Source organism: Tripterygium wilfordii, chromosome 4, assembly GCF_013401445.1.
Source record: "Tripterygium wilfordii isolate XIE 37 chromosome 4, ASM1340144v1, whole genome shotgun sequence".
NCBI classification, from domain to species: Eukaryota; Viridiplantae; Streptophyta; class Magnoliopsida; order Celastrales; family Celastraceae; genus Tripterygium; species Tripterygium wilfordii.
The window spans coordinates 9,074,735-9,095,238 of record NC_052235.1 but is presented as its reverse complement, the minus strand read 5'-3'; the positions used below and the strand labels follow the sequence as shown (position 1 = coordinate 9,095,238).

General features: G+C 36.1%; 1 pseudogene; it reads left to right on the top strand.

The window, feature by feature from the left end:
• The first annotated feature begins 70 nt into the window (after positions 1–70).
• LOC119997103 lies at positions 71–16,660 on the top strand (annotated as a pseudogene).
• The last annotated feature ends 3,844 nt before the right edge of the window (positions 16,661–20,504 follow it).

Genomic DNA, 20,504 nt, shown 5'->3' with positions numbered 1-20,504 from the left:
TTTCGAAAATTTTCTTCAGCTGTCGGGTCAACCCGGTCCGAACTAAACGAGTCAGTAAAAACCGTAGCTACTCCTGTAACTCCTCCACCAAACCCCCTAGCGTGAAACGGCGTCGCTTGAGTTTGCTATCAGTTTTCGAACGCTGCTCATCTTCTTCAGATCCAAGTCGCTGTCGTAGGCGCGCCACCAACAACCATGTCGATGCGAGGTATCTCTCTCGGCTGCACACATAGAAACACTCTTACCCTTCTTCATCTTTCACGTATATTTTATGTTGTTTTGAATTTATGGCGGTATCGGGCAATATCTGTTCGTCCTTCTTTTGCTGCTCGAGAAACCCGATTTTCTTTTAGTGCTTTTGATGTTTGAAATTTGAGAAAGTTGTTTCGATTTGGTTTTCTTGTGTGTTCGTTTCTTCATTCCCGACCAAAGTACCATTGAATGTGTTTTTCCATTTTGTTCTTGGAGCTCTTCTATTAATACTGATGTGATCAAGCTTCCATTATTCTTGAGTTTGCTTGTGATCAAGCCTTTTTTTTCCTAACATTGTTGTGAATCTGATTTATAGATATTTTGAATATGTAGGAAAGTTTGTATGTTCTTAATTTGTTTGGAGTAAATGCAATTTTTTTTTTCCAATTTGTTATATGAAATAAGAATGCTTCACTGTCTGGTCAGTGAGGAGATCAGTACCTGGATATCCTTTCACAAATCCCAGCCCTGTATAAAAGAAGATGAAATTGCTGAAACCTAAAAATGCATGTGCAATTGTGTATTCTCTTCCACAGTTCCACCACACTTAACAGCGAAGCCGAGTCAAGCCAACAAGCCATAAACCAGAGGATTATTTATCCATAAACTCACCCGTAATTTGCATCAGTACAGCGAAATTGGAAACTTTACAACTTATATATTACCTTTACTAGCTTCTGTATTTATTGACAAGAAGTTTGGGCCAATTTAGCTGGCGGTGCTCTTTTAATAGTTTAGCTGGTCGTGCTCTTTGAAGATTTATAAACATGCCTTCCTTTTTATCAGATACTGCGTATTATCGAAACTAGGACGCCCCATCTGAGAAGGAAACCGCATCAATACGATCCTTCCGAGGACAATCTGCGAGTATATGCATATTCTAGTACCTGCCAAAAACCCCATCTGAGAAGAAAAGCCTTAACGCCCTTGCTTTCAACGGCAACTAAGAATCGCTTTGGAGTATCTACTGTTGGTATGGAGATATTTGTGCTTTATTCTTTATTATTCACTGATTATCATCTACCTCCGATTTACGCTGCGTCTTTGCTTCTCATGATTCTTCCTTGTTTGATTAGAAAAATCTCTGTAAAAATTGTTCAAATAGTGTAGATTACTTGTAAATTATTTAAACGTTTGTTTTATTAAATATATCGGATTTTGTTGGTAATTATGAATTATGATTAGCTTGAAAAACCATGGGAAAAAAAAAAAAGATGATGAAGGATACCAGAGCTGAAGTAGATACCGCATTAAACCTTTTCTTTGAAAGTTTTTTTTTCCTTCTTTCCAGATTCTCAGTTTTTTTTTTAATGTTATTTGATTACATGCTTAATTTTTTGAAAGAGGGGGCTGAACCTCGAACCTCAAACCTCGTGCGAGTATTACATCATATTAGATTCTTGTGACAGCTTTGTATGAAATTTTTTCCTTGTTCTTTTAGTTGATATTTCTGTATTTGAACAAGTTTAATGTTAGAGCCAAATTTGGTTTCAGATCTGGATTCTTTTTGTGATTACAGAATTAGGATTCATTCTGGGCTAGTTTTTTGAGCTTGGGTTAATCTGAGCTGATATCATGATTTACCGGTGCAGTTTTTTGGTGTTGCAAAATGTCCACTTATTTCTAAAATGTCATTGAGCATGTTCTATGTGATTCTAGAACATTTTTGCAATATATTATTGACAATTTTACTTAATTTTACAAAATACACAAATTCTGATTTTACAGTTCTTTTCCGATTTTAGATAAAATCTCGATTTTGACTACCTTGCTAGTAACTGAAACATCAAGAAAAAAAATTTGGATTTAGTCGCTAAATGTATAATATGAGAGACGTGGATCTATGATTCTTGAAGAGCAAAACAAACACACTGATTTTTACAAAAACAAAATTCGCGTGCCAAGTTCTGCAAGGAGTGAATTTGCTCAAGGAAGAAGTATCTAACTGATTTCCTATGTGCGAATAATTTTCATTTCTTTTATGTTATTTTCTTTTATTTTGTGCCACTTGTGTCCTTTGTAACTATTTCTTGATGATTTAACTTGATTTTGGGGTGTGTTTGACACAACATCTATGACAATCTAGCGCATATTGAGCCCAACACCGCTACCCTACGAAGCCCATGCGCCACCAAATTTATGGTGAGAAATTCAAAATAAAAAAAGAAAGAACATAAAAGAAATGAAAATTCCGTGCAGTTAGAGGAATCAGTTAGATACTCCTTCCTTAAGCAAATTCACTCCTTGACAGAGCTTGGCACACGAGTCGTAGATCCATGTCTCTCGTATTATGTATTTTGCGACTAAATCCATTTTTTCCCCATCTTTTAGTTATTAGTATTCGTTATGTTTTATGAGATTATTATTCAGTATTCACTTTTTTTTTGGTATTCATTTTTTGCTCATATATGTAACATGGTTGCAGTGCAATTGGAGCTATATAAGCGGATGGCTGACGTTGCAAATGAGAAGACGCCCGAGAATGTCTTTGGTTTGACAGCATTTGTTGGGGACTTGACTCTCGAAGAAGATGCCAGCAGGTTTCGCTACTTGATTGTTTTGTTTATTTTGTACCAATTTAGTTTATCTTAGTGTCTTGGCCTGAGAAGATCCAACTTGTTTTTTGGTTGTTGTTAGTTGTGATGATATATCTTTGGAAGGACTCGAGCAGGAACTAGAAGAGTTTAAGAGTGACGATGTAAGTAGCACCGAAGTTGGTTTGTCGTAAGTTGGTTTGTCGTGCACCTAATATGTAGGCTCTATTTGGATCTTATTATAATTGATAGTGATACCTTTCACCATCAAGGAGCTGAGCTGCTGGAGAGTACATTTGTAAGTAGCAATGGAGTTGGTTTGTCGTGCTCCTAATATGTAGGCTCTATTTGGTTCTTATTATAATTGATACCATTCACCAACAAGGAGCTGTGCTGCTGGAGAGTATATTTGTGTTGCTTCACTCATTTTATATTTTCCTTCTCATTTTCTTCATGATCTTTGTTGCAAGAAGTTTGTTGAATGTAAATTTCATTATTCTTATGGTCAACATCTCTACTCAGCTATATTTTAGCTGTTGTTATGACTTATGATTTGATATATATGTAGCTTGGGGAAATATTTGGCCACCCATGGCATCCCCTTACTTAGACAATGGTGCTTATTTTGGTTATATAATATAATGTATTGCTACGAAGTTTGATTTAATCAAATTGCTTTGTTTTGTCTAATGATATTAGATTTCATTTTGTCTAATGATTTTCCTCATTGCAAAAGAAAAATAAAAGGCATCTGGCGGATGTTTGTTTCTTATTATGTTGCCTACATCTTCATAGGTTGTTACAAACATACTATTGAAGGGTACGACACTTAGAGACCATACAAAGGGGGTCGAGAACAATCTGCGGCAAGTTGAATTGGACTCAATTCAGGTTTGTCGTTTCTTACTTGGAATGCATTTCTTTTGCCAGTGTCAGCACATCAATTAATGTTCTACTTCATTCGTGCTTGGAAAATCTTCGCTCTGATTCTTGATCTTATGGTTAATCTGGATGTATTTTGTTCAGCTTGTACTAATGCTTTGGCTTAAAGGTAGTTAGTACTTGGCTGATAGCTTATCCTATATTTATCTGTTCAAAAAGATGCTATAAAGTAGGAAAACATTGACATGATTCTCCCCTTTATTCTAAGGATACATCATACATCAATCTGAAGATACTTGTTGCCTAATGTAAACATTTTTATTCTGTTAGTTTTTGGTTCCTTTATTCATTTAATTCATTTTCCATATTTGGTATGGCTTTACGATGGCATCATCTTTTTGGTAGAATCTTTGATTCAAGTACATGTCACCCAATGGAATGGTCATTTAGCATGTAGTGACGCTGTTTTGGCAGGTTGTTTGAACCTTGCTTAGGTATGTTGTTGGTTTGTGTAGTCACAAAGTAAAAGTTATTACATACAGAGGCTGTCTTAGTGATGTTCGATTTTCATTTTCATTTTCGTTTCATTTCATTGTGTTTGACCTGTTGTTTTTTTATTCATTAGATACTTGCTCCTCTAAATGCTCATTTTCATCTCAAATGCTCCTTATACCCAGGATTACATAAAAGAGAGCAACAATCTAGTCTCTCTTCATGATCAAATTCGTGATTGTGATCACATCTTGTCACAGATGGAAACTCTTCTCAGTGGTTTTCAGGTATGTCTTTTTTTGCTGGATACTTCAATATTTCTACATTAAAATTTTGAAAAGCTTACTAATTCTTCTTTTTTATTTGTTATGATTTTTCATTATCTTACTTGACAAAGGAAATGCTATTCCATATTCAAACTTTTTTTGTGACAGTCGAGTGTTTAAATTTGTGATGGATCATTAATTCAAACAATGATAAGAGTTGCCGATGGGGAATTAGTATTTGTGGTTCTTTAAATTTTGCCTGGTTTTTTAGTCATTATTTCTACATTCTTACATCTGCATATTTTTGAATTGCCTTTTTTCTTGGGAAATGGCATGGTAGAATATCTTGACAAGTGATAATCTTCAAAAAAGAGTTGTTTATGGCCAGCAGATGTTTTCTTTGCAAAAGCGAAAAGGAAACTGTCAGACATATTAGCCTTCGTAGTGATTGGGTCGGCAATTTGGGAATCATGGCTTTAGAATGAATGGAAGTGGGTTGGACAGTAACTGGGTATATTAAAAGTGAACTGAAGGCTTGGTCTTTCTGTAAGGAGTGGGAGGAGATTTGTTCATGTCATTCCACTATTCATCGATTTGTTTATTTGGAACAAGAGCGACATGAGGAATTTTGAAGGATCAGAGACTCATCTTAATATTCTAAAGGAAAGTTCTCACTTATTGCATTTGGTGCAGTGGTTCTTGTAACTTGGATTAAAGTACTACCAAAGTACCGAGAAGCATTGAGTCCAAGACATAAGAGATGTTGGAAAAAGTAAATATCTTTATGTGATCTTCATTCGGCAGATTAGTAGAATAGCAGGATTTGGTTGGCTTGTTCTACCAATTTCTGGCTCAACCCTACTTTTCCTTCTTTCTTCTTTTTTGTTTTTTTTTTTCCTGTCAAACCTGCTGGCTTTGTTTCTTTGTTTTACTTTCTAGTTGGCAAACTGGCAATGCTCTTTGTAGTTATTGGGTGACATATCTATTATAATTAAGGTTTCATAATTCTTGCAGGTTGAGATTGGATCTATAAGTTCAGACATAAAAATTCTTCAGGAGAAGTCCATGGATATGGGCCTGAGACTGAAGAATCGTAAGGTATTTTTATCATAAAACTGGGCTGTTTTCATTTTTCTCCTCTTTGATACTGGTAAAACCACAAAAGCCATAAATTTGTACATTCTTAGTTGGTTTTGGCAGTTATAATTTTATGACTTGCTGTCTTATCTGTTCAACAAAGATGATAATTGAACTATCTAGGAATCTTTTTTGTTGAAATTGAAGTTTATGTAGCTTATAAGGTGATAACAAGCTGGCTCTCCAATTGGTGGGGTTTGATTAAGTTTAGATTTTATGTTGTTTCCTGTACAGTTGAACTCTATCATTCCAGGCAAAGGATGAGACTATTATCCTCTATAAAATTTTAAAATTTGTTATAACTTTAATTTTAATTTTTTTTTCTTTCATTCAAGTGTAAATGTGTGGGTTTTTGAAGAATTCGATGGGTTTGCAGTCTTGAGATATTTTATCACAGTCCCTTCATGCTGATCATCATCGTTAGAATGAAATAACAGTGCCTAACGAGAAAAATAGAAGCGTTGTTGATGCCAGATCTTGAAATTTGGCTTCTATATAAACTTCTAGATAAACGTACTTGTCAGAGTTGATTGTTCTACAATAGGTTCAATTTAGTTCCAAACACACATAGTCAGGTAGTAGGAGTCCTTTAACAGACCCCTGGTTGCAGCCTTCCATTCCATGTAGAAATTATGAGGAATGGTTGTTTCGTGTCAAATTTGTTGTCTAGGAGTTTATGTTTTTTTTTTTTTTTTCCTTTCGTAGTTTTGTACTTTACATTTTATTCAAAGTTTGTTCCTTGTCTTTTCATCTTCCCTTTTGCCTATTTATTTTACTTGTCAGACATCACAATGGAGTTTATCATGTTTTTTTGTTTGTTTGTTTTGTTTTCTTTACTTCTATATTTTACATTTTTTTTATTTTTTTTTTCTTCTCGTGATCTCTATAGGTTGCTTTTAATAGAGTAGATTTGGGGCTGACTAAATCCTTTTTTATGATTGAACTTCTTCCACTTCAAGCTATCCATTCCTTAGTTCCTTTGTTGTCTTCCTTTTATACTGTTCTCTACTGTATGGTGCATTGATTATATTCTGCTGACATGCACTTGTATGCTTCTTTTTCAAATTGGTAACATCTCTTGGTTTTTCAATCAATCCATCAAATCAGTTATGGTCGGGAGGTTTGGTTGGTCTCATTCTTGCATATTGTTGGTAAACAACACCCGTGCACAATGCTCCCATAGTGGGTGGGGTTGGGGACAGCCAAGATTTATGCAGACCTATCCCAACATAATCCGTGGAGAAGTTGTATTCAGGGATTAAACATGTGACCTCTAGGTTGCACTCTTTCCACTAGGACTGCTACCATTGGGCCACATGTTCGACCTCGCCCACTGCAGGGGTCTAGTGCACGGGAGTTGTTTTCCTTTTTTTCTTTCGTATTGCTGAAATCAGCATATGTAGAGGCTGAGATTACATGTGCCGATTAATTAGTGTTCTTATACACCTTTTATGTTTTGTTTCCTCAAAGAAATGGAAGCATTCTAAATAAAGCTTGTAGTCTGCTGTGGGACATTGAAGCATCTTGTCTCATACATCATGTAATTGATATAGATTCTTGTAGTGGATGTCAATTGAATATTTCACTACTCTTCTTTTGTTGAAGTCATTGTTTCATCAGTTTAGTTTTCTATAGGGGTAGACATTGGCTGAACCAAGCTGGCATGCAAGCTAGCTCACAAGCCAAATAGAAACTTGATCCAAGCTATTTTATCAAACAAGCACTTCATTAGAGGTTGATGACTCGATGCATGGTCGCCTTTTTTTTCATTGCATTTTTTCTGACTTTTAATGGCCCAACACCTATGGTAATTTGTTTATGTTCTTTTAACAGGTAGCAGAATCAAAATTGGCGAAATTTGTTGAAGACATTATTATCCCTCCAAGGATGATAGACATAATTGTTGATGGAGAGGTCTTCCCAATATTTGTTTATCGTCATGCATTCTTATGTTAGCATGATTTATTTGTCATTAATGTTGTACTCTCTTATGGTCTCTTCCACGAGTATACATGCTGATGCATTTTTGTAGCATCCAATGATTTAATTCTCTTAGTTGTATTTGACCTAATTGTTCATATTTCTGTATATTTTGTTTGAGAAAGTTCAATGGAATCTTAATAGCAGAACATGTAGTCACTCCACGTGCTAAAAGTAGTTTATGGACATAAATTATAATACTACATGTATTGAGGGAATGTTTGCTGCCTAAGATCAGGAGGCTTTTCTATGTGCAATGAGTTATGTTTATGAGCTTTCTAGAACCCTAGATCCTAAGGTACACATTTGAATATTGATGACACTTAGTACCGGAACCGCCTTCTTGTTACGGGATCTTTGATGATTTATTCTTTCAATTCTTGGATTTTCTAGTTAGATTAAAATTTTCAAAGCATGTGTATGTGGACATCGCTTGTTTTACGAATAATCTGCAGACCCACACTGCTATTTGATTGTAAAAACCATGATGTAGCCATATGTTTTGTAGTTTATATCGGATAAGGAATTTTGTTCATTTTCTTTTCTTTCTCAAGTTGGCTTATTTATCGACTTTTTTGCGATGTCATATGTGATCTAGCTTGACTTCATGTTCTACTAGGTCCTTGTGCAGCCTTATATTCACTCTTACATGTTACATGGTGCAGCTGCATTACATTATCCTTAAAATTTTCTTTTCTTCATGATTTTTACATTTAGTTAGCTGAAATAAATTCTGATCCCTTTCCACCATCTGTAACATACTTGTGATGGATTTTCAATGCAGGTCAATGATGAATATATGAGAACTCTTGAAACTTTAAGTAAGAAACTGAAATTCGTCGAGGTGGATGCCATGGTTGGGGCTTCAAAAGCCCTAAAAGATGTTCAACCTGAGCTCGAAAAACTTCGGCAGAAAGCAGTATCGAAGGTTCATTATTGTTTGGAGTTGCTACATGTTTTGGATCACTTTGACTACAAGTCACTGGCATAATATATTTTATTTTTTCGAAGATTAAAATCTTATTGACCAAGAGCACCCAGGGGCTCCAACTAAGATGGCTTGGTGACCACATGTGGTTCCCAACTACAGTGTTCTGCCTGTCATCTATATTAGTTTGATGATTATGAGCATCAGCAGAAATGTGTCTACATGATTTTCTGCCTACCCCTTTTCTACATTATTTGTCACATATTCATAATTATTATTTCCTAATCTGTTGGCTTGAGTACATTGAATCTTTTTGTACTCATATCTTTATAGGTGTTTGAGTTCATTGTTCAAAAGCTACATGCGCTGAGAAAGCCCAAAACAAATGTCCAGATCCTTCAACAGAGTGTACTTTCAAAGTACAAGTGAGTTATCATGATAATATTATTGCTGTTGTTCAAATCATCTGGCAATTCTTTTTGTTGGTTGTACATAATTGTATGACCTGTGTAGAGTTATTAAACTTTGCTTCCCATGGTGCAGATATCGTTTTATTGTTTTGTATAATTTCTTCTTTATGTTTTCCATGCAATATTGTTATTTACCATATAGAAAGCTGCTATCAAAGAGATACATTTTATGTCCGCCGACCATCACTTTTTCGTAGTTTGGGTCTTTCTTACTTCGTTTCTCTGCATTAATTGCCGGTATAATACAAGTTAATAGTTTATAACGTGAAACATGTAGGTATATTATTTCCTTCCTTAGGGAACATGGCAAAGAGGTATATCTTGAGGTTCGGGGAGCATACATCGACACAATGAACAAGGTGACTGATTGGAGTTTGTACTTGTCTTTAATAAAGATTTTTTGGGACTTTAAAGGTTATGCTATGAAGAAAGATTTTGCTGCCTGTAAAACATTCATGTATAAAGTAATGTCTTTTTTCATTGTTAAATCTTATTCTTTGCCCTCGCCATTTTCTGTCAGATGCGATGAATATTTGTTATTCTTTTAATTTTCAGAGTTTGTATTCTGCATTAACTAGAGTCTAGAAGCACATCTTTAGTTAGAAGTCATTGTCTGTCTTTTTATCATTTGCTTTCTCACAACCATTTACCCCGATTCTAATCCAAGCTCAAGCATGGTGAAAAATAGAAGCATGTTGCCCATGTGTGAATGATGTAGTGCTTTTAGTTGGAGTGAAGATGTCTTAGAGAACTTTTATAAGCAGGTCCATTATTTATTTTTAGATTTTTTCCCTAGGACCTTATTTGTTATCACAATTCTACTTCTGTAATTTCATTTGATTTATGAGATTTTCTTGGCTCCTTACAGTTTTTAATTTAATTTTCTTCTTTGCTCCCTCACTTCAGTTTATTTTTATTTTCATTTATGACTGTTGTTGACTTTATGATCGATAAATATGATCCTAAAGATATGTCTTGTTTAAAAGGACAAAGGGCACACTGATAACGGAAAACCGTCAAATGCTTTGTTGTTCTTTTACATATTTTAGTTTTTTTTTGTCCCGTATGAAGTGTCCTTGTTCTTATCTGTAACTGTCAAAAGCATGCATTTTTCACTAGCGACATTATTCATTAGCAACATTATTTAACCATCAAAAGTATAAATGTTTTGACCTTGTGATGGTGAATATGTATCGCATAAAATACCAAACTATGTAAATGTGTTTAGTGAAACATTTAGAACAATTGCTCTGGACAAGAAGGACGTACAAAGAAACTCTTATTCTTTGACATGTTTGTTAGAACTGCATAAATTGTGGAAGGAAGTGTCCATAGAAACCCATTTTTCCTCTTTTGTAACAGTTGGCTTCCAATTTTCAGTCAAGGAACCATGAGAAGACTAAAAGAGAGACTTTTTTAATTTGGACTGAAAAGAGATCAAACTTTATTCATGATACAATACTAAGAGAGTGTACCAATCCTTTGTCCCTTGGGGAATGCTAAACCCAACACCTCCCAGTTTCTTTGATGCATCATTTTAAAGATTCTTATTGCCCAGAGTGTCTATAGATCTGAGTTCCTTGAATCTGTTTTCTTTTTTATTTTTTCTTTTCTACCAGTTTCTTTAGTATTGATGCATCATTTTAAAGTTTCTTTAGCGCCCATATAGATCTGAGTTCCTTGAATCTGTTTTCTCTTTATTTTTTTCATTTATAGCTATAATCATTATACATGGTCTTGTCTTTTTATTTCAAGAACAAGATGATGTGCAAGATGTTGCCGAGCTGACAGCTATTGGGACGTTGAATGCTTATATTTTAAGGTTGCACTAAAGCTTGCAGCTTGATACGCAGATACATATGCAAGTACTGCGATACAGTTTGATCTACTAAAATGCATGATGTCACACTGGCCAAATGATGAATGTACTTTGATTCGTCCTTGGGTTATTTTTTCCTAATGTTTTGCGCAAATTTAGCTGCTCACAAAAAGCTTGCAGCTTGATATGCAGATACATGTGGGAGTACTATGATACAGTTTAATCTACTGTAGTGCATGATCGGACATACCAAACTGATGAGTATTTTTTTTTTGGGTTGTTCCTATGTTATTCTCCCATTAATGTTTTGCATGTGGCATATTCCAATTGCATCACATATAGGTATCAATGTGTCATTTTGACAGCAAATTTAGTTTAGCATGGTTTAAAGATTTTTTTTAAAGCACTAGAAGTACCATGCAAGGCCATTAAGAAGTATTGAGGATATGCTCTGTTTAACAGGTTCTAAGCATGCATTTCCGTGCTTATATTCGAGCGGTGGAGAAATTACAATTAGACATCGCGTCATCTAGTGATTTAATTGGTGTGGAGGCCAGAAGTACTAGTCTTTTTTCAAGCAGAAGGGAACCATTGAAGAATCGATCTGCTGTCTATGCTCTTGGGGAGAGGATTAACATATTAAAGGTGCTCACGAGCTTGCTTTTACCATATACCATACGAAATTTTTTTATGTATTTGTTTGCCTGCTGTGGCCACTTGGAACTTTCTATTCAGAAGACGATCTCATATTATACATGTTGCATAATTGCATAAATACGTACCATCGTCATATATAAGATTCATAATAGCATCTCTGACCCTTTTGTCACTGCAAAATTAAATATGTTATAAATAAGATACTCATGAGAGCATTGTATAAATCCAAACCAAACAACTCGAAGAGGTATTGTACGCTCTGGGTTAATGCCTACATGGTTTTATCCTTAAAAAGGCCCTCTCTCAGTTGAGAAGGGTTTTATCTTTTACTTATAGACCACATCAATGTCTTACACCTAACCGATGTGGATATAAGTCTTTAACACTCTTCCACACTTTTAGGCGGGGTTATGCGAGCCCAACAAGTGGACACGGGTAGAGGACTTTTAGGATTGAGTCTTCTCTTCGATACCATGTTAAAATATAGGCCTAAGGTCCTGCCACACACTTGGGAAAATTGGGCCATAATACAAGCTTCGAACCGTCCAACTCAAAAGCTTAAGCTCATGAGTCAGGGCCCAATTGCTTGTATTATGAACCACTCAATCACTCCACATTTTTCCTGGGACTTTTGTGTGGGTATGTTCCAACAAATCATTCAAGCATGTTATGCATGACTGGCATAGATTTAAATGCATGTTTTTTTCTTGACAAAAAAAAATGCATGTTTTTTTTCTGAGACCACAAAAACTCTCCAGGGTAGGGCCTATCCATGTAAAGTAAATCCTGGATGCTGGCAATCACCTGCAAAACACCAATATTAGTTAAATCTAAGTTGCGCTTGGGGAATTCGTACCCTACACCTCCGAGTTTGCAATTGGTCCCTGGGTATCTTTCCTTATTGTTGGTGTAACCTTATTAAGCTAAAATGGATGTCAATATGTTATCTTATCTTCTCAGTTCTCACTAGTATATATGAGTAGGGTTTTCATTTACATTGGTTAGAAAAATGTTGTATATATTTTTGTTGTTTTATTGCTTACTTGTTTTCATGTTAGGAAATTGATCAGCCTGCATTGATTCCACATATTGCTGAAGCAAGCTCCCAAAAGTATCCATATGAGGTCCTTTTCAGGAGCTTGCACAAGCTGCTTATGGACACTGCTACTTCTGAGTACCATATAGCTGCCTTTTCCTCGTTATTTTTTTTTAAAATTTCTTATTAAATCTTAGAGATGACTAAGTTGTGTGTTGACTGCTTTCTTTCATTTTGCAGATACCTTTTCTGTGATGATTTCTTTGGGGAAGAATCCATATTTTATGAGATTTTTGCTGGTAATTGTGATAAATTATTCCCTCCTTAAAATGCATAGTTTTTACTGGTGCATCAAGGTGCACTAGTGGGATTTAGATACTTTTGGACTAACTACTAAGGAGCAATACCACATGCTTGGTATTGCATATGATCTTAAAGCTTCAAATCTTTATACATGCTGATGAAATGAGAAAGTTCTTATCTACATGTGGAAGAATTCGGTTCACATTTGTTAAGAACTTTGAAGATAATTACCATATCTTTTGTTGGCTTAATATTCTACTAATTGTTATGAACTTTGAAGATAATTACCATATCTTTTGTTGGCTTAATATTCTACTAAGTGTTATGGATCTTCATTTGTTGTTGCTATGATATCTTCAGGTCCATGTGCTGTTATTGATGAACACTTCAACTCGATACTTCCAAATTGTTATGATGCTATTGGCCTAATGCTTATGATTCGCATTATACACCAGCACCAGGTGATGTCCTGAGCTTGTATGATTACTTCAATGTGCCTATCTTTGGCTTATGGTTCAATCTTCAATCACACGTTATATAATGTCGGTTTGAATCTCATACATAAAACTGCTATGCCTCTATTGCCTGTTATGCATCTATTTCCTGGAAAACTATGAGATTTCGAACAATGCTTAGAAAAGTAATGCATATTTTTCGTGGATTTTGGGTGAAGATTAAACTTGGTGCCAACTCTACTATCATTATGACTGCAGTGCCTTCTGTTAAAATTAGGATTTTGGTGCTGAAATAGACTAGGTGTTTGTGAAAAAATGGTTTTTACCACCGTTTACTGGGCCCATCTATGTAAATTGTAAAGGGTGTTTCTGGCATATAGTAATTTGCGATAGGATTAACTAGGAGTCTTGCTGACCCTAACATCACGATCGGTTAAATGCTTTGATAATAGGATGGTGATGATTAAGCAGTCCGGATCTTGCGTGCTTTTAAAGATTTCCTGTGTTAGGTCTCACAGTCCAATCCTAGTCATATATTCCTTAACCTAAGTTAGGCTTACTGTGAAATAAAAGTTACCTGGCTCTAGAATTGAAGATCAATTTGCAATCAAACTATGACACAGCTTATTTTATTATGATTTGGTCATCAAGAAAGAACCAAATATTTCAAATTAGAACACAAGCAAATGACACTGACATAGACATGGAAGTGATAGATCCTAATCACCTGATTAAAACTTCATGGAATTTAAGCATTGTGGATTGTATGAGTCTATGCTCAAATCAATTTACTCTGTTTGAACTGTTCGGCTTTTCTATTAGTTCTGCCCATTTAAGCTCTTAAAGGATTATACACGTACTCTACCAGCTCCTTTTGTATGAGGTGCTGCATTATATGCTTGTACTTGAATTGATTACCTTAATTCTCATCCATTTGTATTCTTAAAACCGAAACCCAGTGTAAAAACTCTCTGATAGTCTGCAACAAATGACAGTTCACTTTTTATTTATATGTTGTATTTATTTTTAAAAAAATTATTATTAGCCTTAGAGGAGACTCGAACTTGCTAGGTTTATAATCTGAGTGTCGAATTGGTGTCTTGCAAATAGTTTGTGGGTTGCTGACACTTTAATTTCCTTTTCCAGCTCACTATGTCTCGGAGGAGGATTCCTTGCTTGGATTCATATCTAGATAAGGTCTGTTTTTGGATATCATTTATGATGTTAGTGCAAATGTAGTTCATGGAGCTCCTTTTAGAATTCATGAGTTTTGATTTATGGTCCAATTACTTCAGCGACTTCTTTTAGTTCCCTGTAGATTGACCATGGCTGAATACTCCTTGAGATTTATTTGAGACTTTAGATCAAGCATTCTATGCTTATGCAAAAAGCATGCACACATTACAAAGGGAGACTTAACTGGCTGGTTGCTCATACATGATACAATAAGAGAGAATGTGGTCAATATATTCCTGTATATTGCAGCTGGATGGTGGTTGAGATAGGCCATCTCAATTGTTGGCTTTTACATCATAAGTAGAAGCGTTAATTAATTTTATTATAGTTCAATGGCGGTTTTCATCGTAGGGAGACTAACTCTGAATAAATCTGAGCAGGTCAATATTTCACTTTGGCCTCGCTTCAAGATGGTATTTGACTTGCACCTTGGCAGCCTTCGTAATGCAAATGTCAGGACTTTATGGGAGGATGACATTCATCCTCACTATGTTATGAGACGCTATGCTGAATTTACAGCTTCTCTTATTCATCTTAATGTTGAATATGGAGATGGCCAGGTTAGTTATTGTTTGGAAATGAAAACTTACAGTTGCTATTTCATTATTTTATTTTGTCCTTTTTTAGGGATTAGTTACTCATAATATTCGAATTGCAGCTTGAATTGAATATGGAACGACTGAGAATGGCCGTTGATGATTTGCTTATCAAGCTTGCAAAACTGTTCCCAAAACCAAAACATCAGATTGTGTTTCTCATAAACAATTATGATATGACAATATCTGTGCTTAAGGTGAGGATCATGTTTTGGTTTTCTTTCTAAATAAACTAAATCTTAAGTGACCTGGCCATGGCTATCTAGTTTTGACTTAGAGAAGTTAATTACGTAGTTTATGTGCCTTTTTGATTGAATTATGCATGCTAATGTTTTGTTGCTTAAGAATATCACATGCTTAGGTTTTGACCACTGATTAAAAATTCTTGTCTCGTTGATTTCAGGAAGCTGTTCCTGATGGTGGGAAAATTCAACTGCACTTTGAGGACCTGCTGAAGAGCAACACAACTTTATTTGTGGTAAGCGGCTCCACTTACCAATAATTGTTCAATAATGGATAAGCCTGCAAATATGAAGCCTGGACAATAGTTGACCACTAGGTTTATGCTTAGCTTACTTTTTGAAAGGGCCTCTAGCTGACATCATACTTGAGCAGTAATCACTATTAGCCTTTAGATATTTAAGCGAACTTGTCGGACAAGGATCTGTCACGTAATCCTAGGTTTTAAGGTAGTTAGTCGAGGTCAACAACAGCTTTAGGTCACCGAACTAGGCTAGTTGCCTAGTTTCAATATTTGTCCGTGTCTGCCTCATTTTACTTCTATAAATTTTTTTTTGTTTGTGGTCTGCATTTTTTCATCATTTTTTTCTTTCGTTTTGTGCAGGAGGAGCTGCTACTAGAGCATTTTGGTGATCTAATCAAGTTTGTGAAGAACCGAGCATGTAAGTATTATACTAAGCAGCACCACTTGGAATATGTTATCATTTGAGGAGATAGGCTTATTTGCAATTATGACAGCGGAGGACCTAAGTACTAGTTCTGAGAAGCCCATAACTATTGAGGAAGTCGAGCCGCTGGTAAAGGATTTTGCAAGCAGATGGAAAGCTGCAATAGAGCTGATGCACAAAGATGTGATTACATCTTTCAGTAACTTCTTGTGTGGCATGGAGATTTTAAAGGCTGCATTGACCCAGCTATTGCTTTACTATACCAGACTTTCAGATTGCATAAAGAGGATTGTTGGCGGGTCTGCGCTAAACAAAGATCTCGTTTCCATATCTTCGATCATGTATGAGATCAAGAAATACTCAAGGACTTTTTGATGATGGTTATAGTGTCACCTGGCTACTCTCGGGAGAGATTTATTTGCTGATTATGGATGCATGGCCAACTGAAGCGTAGGAGAATCAAAGTTCTGTTTGCAATGCCTGCTAGAATCGTATTTGATGTGATGTCGAAATCTTGAGCGAAATCTGGTAAGGTTTTATTTTGGAATGCCTAAACTATTCATGAACCTTCTTTGCCGGTGCTACAATTTTTGAACAGCATTACTAATTCTCGTAGCTATATGGATGTTTATGGACTAAGTGAATACTTTCTGTTATTATGAAAGTTTTTTGTGTTAAATGATTGAATGACATGCCACATGTTATTGGGTACATAAAGTATTGTTGGTGTGGCATTATGCAATATCAGTGTGCCTTCAACCTGTGGGGCTGGAAGGACGCAAGGGAAATAAATCAGGGATGGTGGGGAAGAAAGAGGATCATGCGGAGGTATGATTGGGAATGAAGTCAGCTGGCTGTTGGGAAGTGACGGGCTTTTCTTTTCCATAGACAAATAAAGTTGTGAGTAGGAGTGGCAAAACTTTGTCCTGTTATTCGAATGATGAAATTTGTCCGACCCAGATTAAACAAAGTTTGAACATAAGTTATATGTTCAAAATCTGGTCAAATATAAAATTTTATCCAGTCAAAAATGAGATCTGGGTCCAAACAGAAATCGTCCGATTTGTTTGTCCGAACCCTAACTCGAATTAGGTTATTGTTCGATTTACTTGTCCAAATTTAAACCAATCTGGGTTTGGTTAATTAGTTTAATATCCTAAATCTACTATCCAACTTTTAGAATTTCGAAGTTTAAAAAAAAAGTCAGCTTATAAGTTAAAATATTTTAGTTTATAAGTTGGAAAATAAGTTGTCACATATTTGGCGTATGCGATGATGATTTATCAATGATGAATTATATAAATTGTGTCAAATAAAGTGGCATTCAACATGTAAGACATTTGAGAAATAAGTTGTCACGTATTTGGTGAAATTTTTAAGTTGTTAGTTTATAAGTTATGAAATGAATTGTCAGTTGTTTCGTGAAACTTATAAGCTAGGGATGATAATTTATCAATAAGGAGATCCTTGACATTCAACATGCAAGACACTTGAGAAATATATTTTTCTTTTCTGATTACTTATGAATTATATTTAATTTAAAGGTTATGCATCATATTTTAAGTAAAAAATAGCTTGTGGCAATGCATCTTATCTCACCCCTTAAGGTATGGGTTGGACCAAAACACACTCATGGGCATGGGTCGTGGGCTTAGGGCTTGGTTTGGCCCATTGACTTTTTGATAGGGTGCTCTGGAAGCTTGCAGGGCAAGCGGAACCGAAATGTCCATCATGATGTCAAATGTCAAGACGATCTCATAAATCTCACATCACCTGCCGATGAGAGGAAGTGCATAATATAATGATGGGGACTATTTGCACCCCCGAGTTAACTAAGTACACCCCAAAAACTCAAAAAAAAACTCAATCTAACAACACTCCAGTTGACCCTACCAAATTCCTCTTCTCCTTTTTCCCTTATAGCAACACCATCACCGCCTCTTTTCTGGTTCACCATCACCACTTCTTTCCTAGTTCACCATTACCACCTCTTTCCTGGTTCAAGGCACCATAACCATTAGAGTGAAGGCTCCTAGATCGTGAGGGAACACGTTGATCACTTGGATCCCATAAATTTGGGGTTTGGTTCCATCTCTTTTCGTCACCTTTGATGAAGATATGAACTCATTTGTAATTGAAACCACAAGAGGTCTATGAGATGGTAGGAGACATGTTGGTGGTGGGTTGGGGAGATAGATCGCTTGATGGACCTCTTTTTAATCGATTTGATTATGAAAAAGAGCCGATCTACAAGATGGGTATTCTTGCATTTGTTCTTCTTTTTGTTTATCTACAAAAGAAGAAGAGTTGCGATGTTGATGATGATTTGATAAATCCATGGTGGCGACAGAGGCTGTGTTTAGAGGCTAGGTTTCTATGAAGGGTTAAGGGATAGAGTGATGGCTCTTTTGGAGGAGATGAGGTTAGGGTTAGGGTTAGGGTTTGATGAAGAAGAAGACTTATTTTGTTTTTTTATTTTTAAATTTTCTTTAATCTCAACTATTGATGAGATCCAACGGCTGAGATTATGGAGTATGGTTTGTAAAATTTGACAAAAACACAAATTGGGGTATACTCATAAATGTTATATTTTTGGATGGGGTTTATTTAGAATGGGGTGTGCTTAGTTAAGCAAAGAGTGCAAATAGTCATCATCTAATATAATAGGTCAAACTCTCAAATTAATAATAATTGGTTTCCCTTGGAGGAGTTGCACCACATCTCATTGGAACTCCGTAGTTAAGCGTGCTTCTGCGAGAGGAATATTGGGATCATTGAGCTAGTTGGGTCCAAAGCCGACAACTGTTACTGAACTTGAGGAGGCGGACTGTTATAGTTGGTATCGGAGTCGGGGCCCTGAGGTCAGGTGTGTGGACTCACAGGGACGTGAGCCTCCTTATGGGAGTGAGATAGGGTGCCTGGAAGCTTTGGAAAGCGGGATTGAAGTGTTTGTCGTGCCGTCAAGTGTCAGGACTATCTCATAAATCCCACATCACTCAAGGATGAGGGTAAATGCAGAATATAATAGGTCAGACTCTCAAATCAGTAACAATCGATTTTCCTTGAAGGACTTGCACGAAATCCTACTGGAACTTCGTAGTTAAGCGTGCTCGTGCTTTTACTAGAATAACAGTGAGATGGGTGAACGGGTGACCTCCTGTGAAGACAAAGTCGTGAGGGTCCATTGAGCCCAAAGCGGACAAAGTGATAATGGACTTGAAGGGGTGGGCTATTACACTCCAGGCTTGTGATTGGCTGACATGTGAGATTGAGTCGAAAGAAGGAAAGACTCTCAAGGGTCGAGTCGAGGAGAAACAGAGCAAGTGGCGACGTGACAGATTTGAGCTATCCATGCACGTGTGACATATTTTAGCTATCTTTTAGGCAGTAGATCCATGCACATGCATGCTATGATGACAAATGTAAAATAGGCAAATAATAAGCCATACTTGCAATAGGCCGATCCGATTTTGCAGGCTTACTCCAAATGGGTTGTACAAAGGTGTGCATGGGGCAAACTATGGGCCTGCTGTACAATGCTTTGAGTTGAACAACTTTTTTGTTGCCTGGGTCAATAGGTTTTTTGGCCGTACATTTTGCATATACTCTCCAAGTTTTTTTTTTTTTTTTTTTCGGCAAACAGGATTACAATTGACTAAGATGAATCTCAAAATTATGATCAGGGGGATCAAGATCATTATACAATCAAAATTGAAGTTCTCAGAACATGTGATTTGGAATGTCACCAGACAAAGCCTTGTCAGCGGCCCATTTGGCGAGAGAGTCCGCCCAAGTATTCTGACACCTGTGAATTTTGATAATGGACCAAGAATAAAACCCATCAAGCTTGCGTCGAGCCTCAACAATCAGGTCCTCAATAACCCACTCCGCAACCAAATTGAGCTGCTTAATTGCATGAACCACCACTAAAGCATCCCCTTCGATATTAATCTTCTGGACAAAGAGCTCCGCACATGTAGCCAACCCTAGAAGCAAGTTAAGTAGAGCTTAATTTGAAAAGTAGCAACGTAGTTGTCGAGTTGTACAACTGCCTTGTGAGACAAGCCACTGTGGTGACCATCTATGGGGCACTCTCAATGGCGATGAATAGTCCTGTGACAACTCATACAAACCGGTTAATAGGTGAAAGACCTGATTTCGACTTTCTATATATCCGCCTTTATGTATAAAACGATTCATTAATTACAGAAACGTGTCAATAAACCGGTTAAATAACGTGTATAAGGCAAGAGTCATGTTTGTATACGTGTCACTAAGGTTATGATTGAAATGTCTTCAATTTTCTTGGATTTCGAGACCACCTTCTATCATATTAATGGAGCCTTTCATAAAAAAAAACATTAATTTGCAAAATATTCAAAAGGTACTTTTGGTCTTCTTCCTTCCGTGTGCAGCAAGAAATTTACTTAAAAAAATACATATCAATAACATAGTGTTTATATGTTAAAGGAATCTACTTTTAAGGTTTAGGGTTTATGTAAGAATTTAGGGATATTAAAAAAATAAAAATTGAACCAATCGATTGGTTTGTT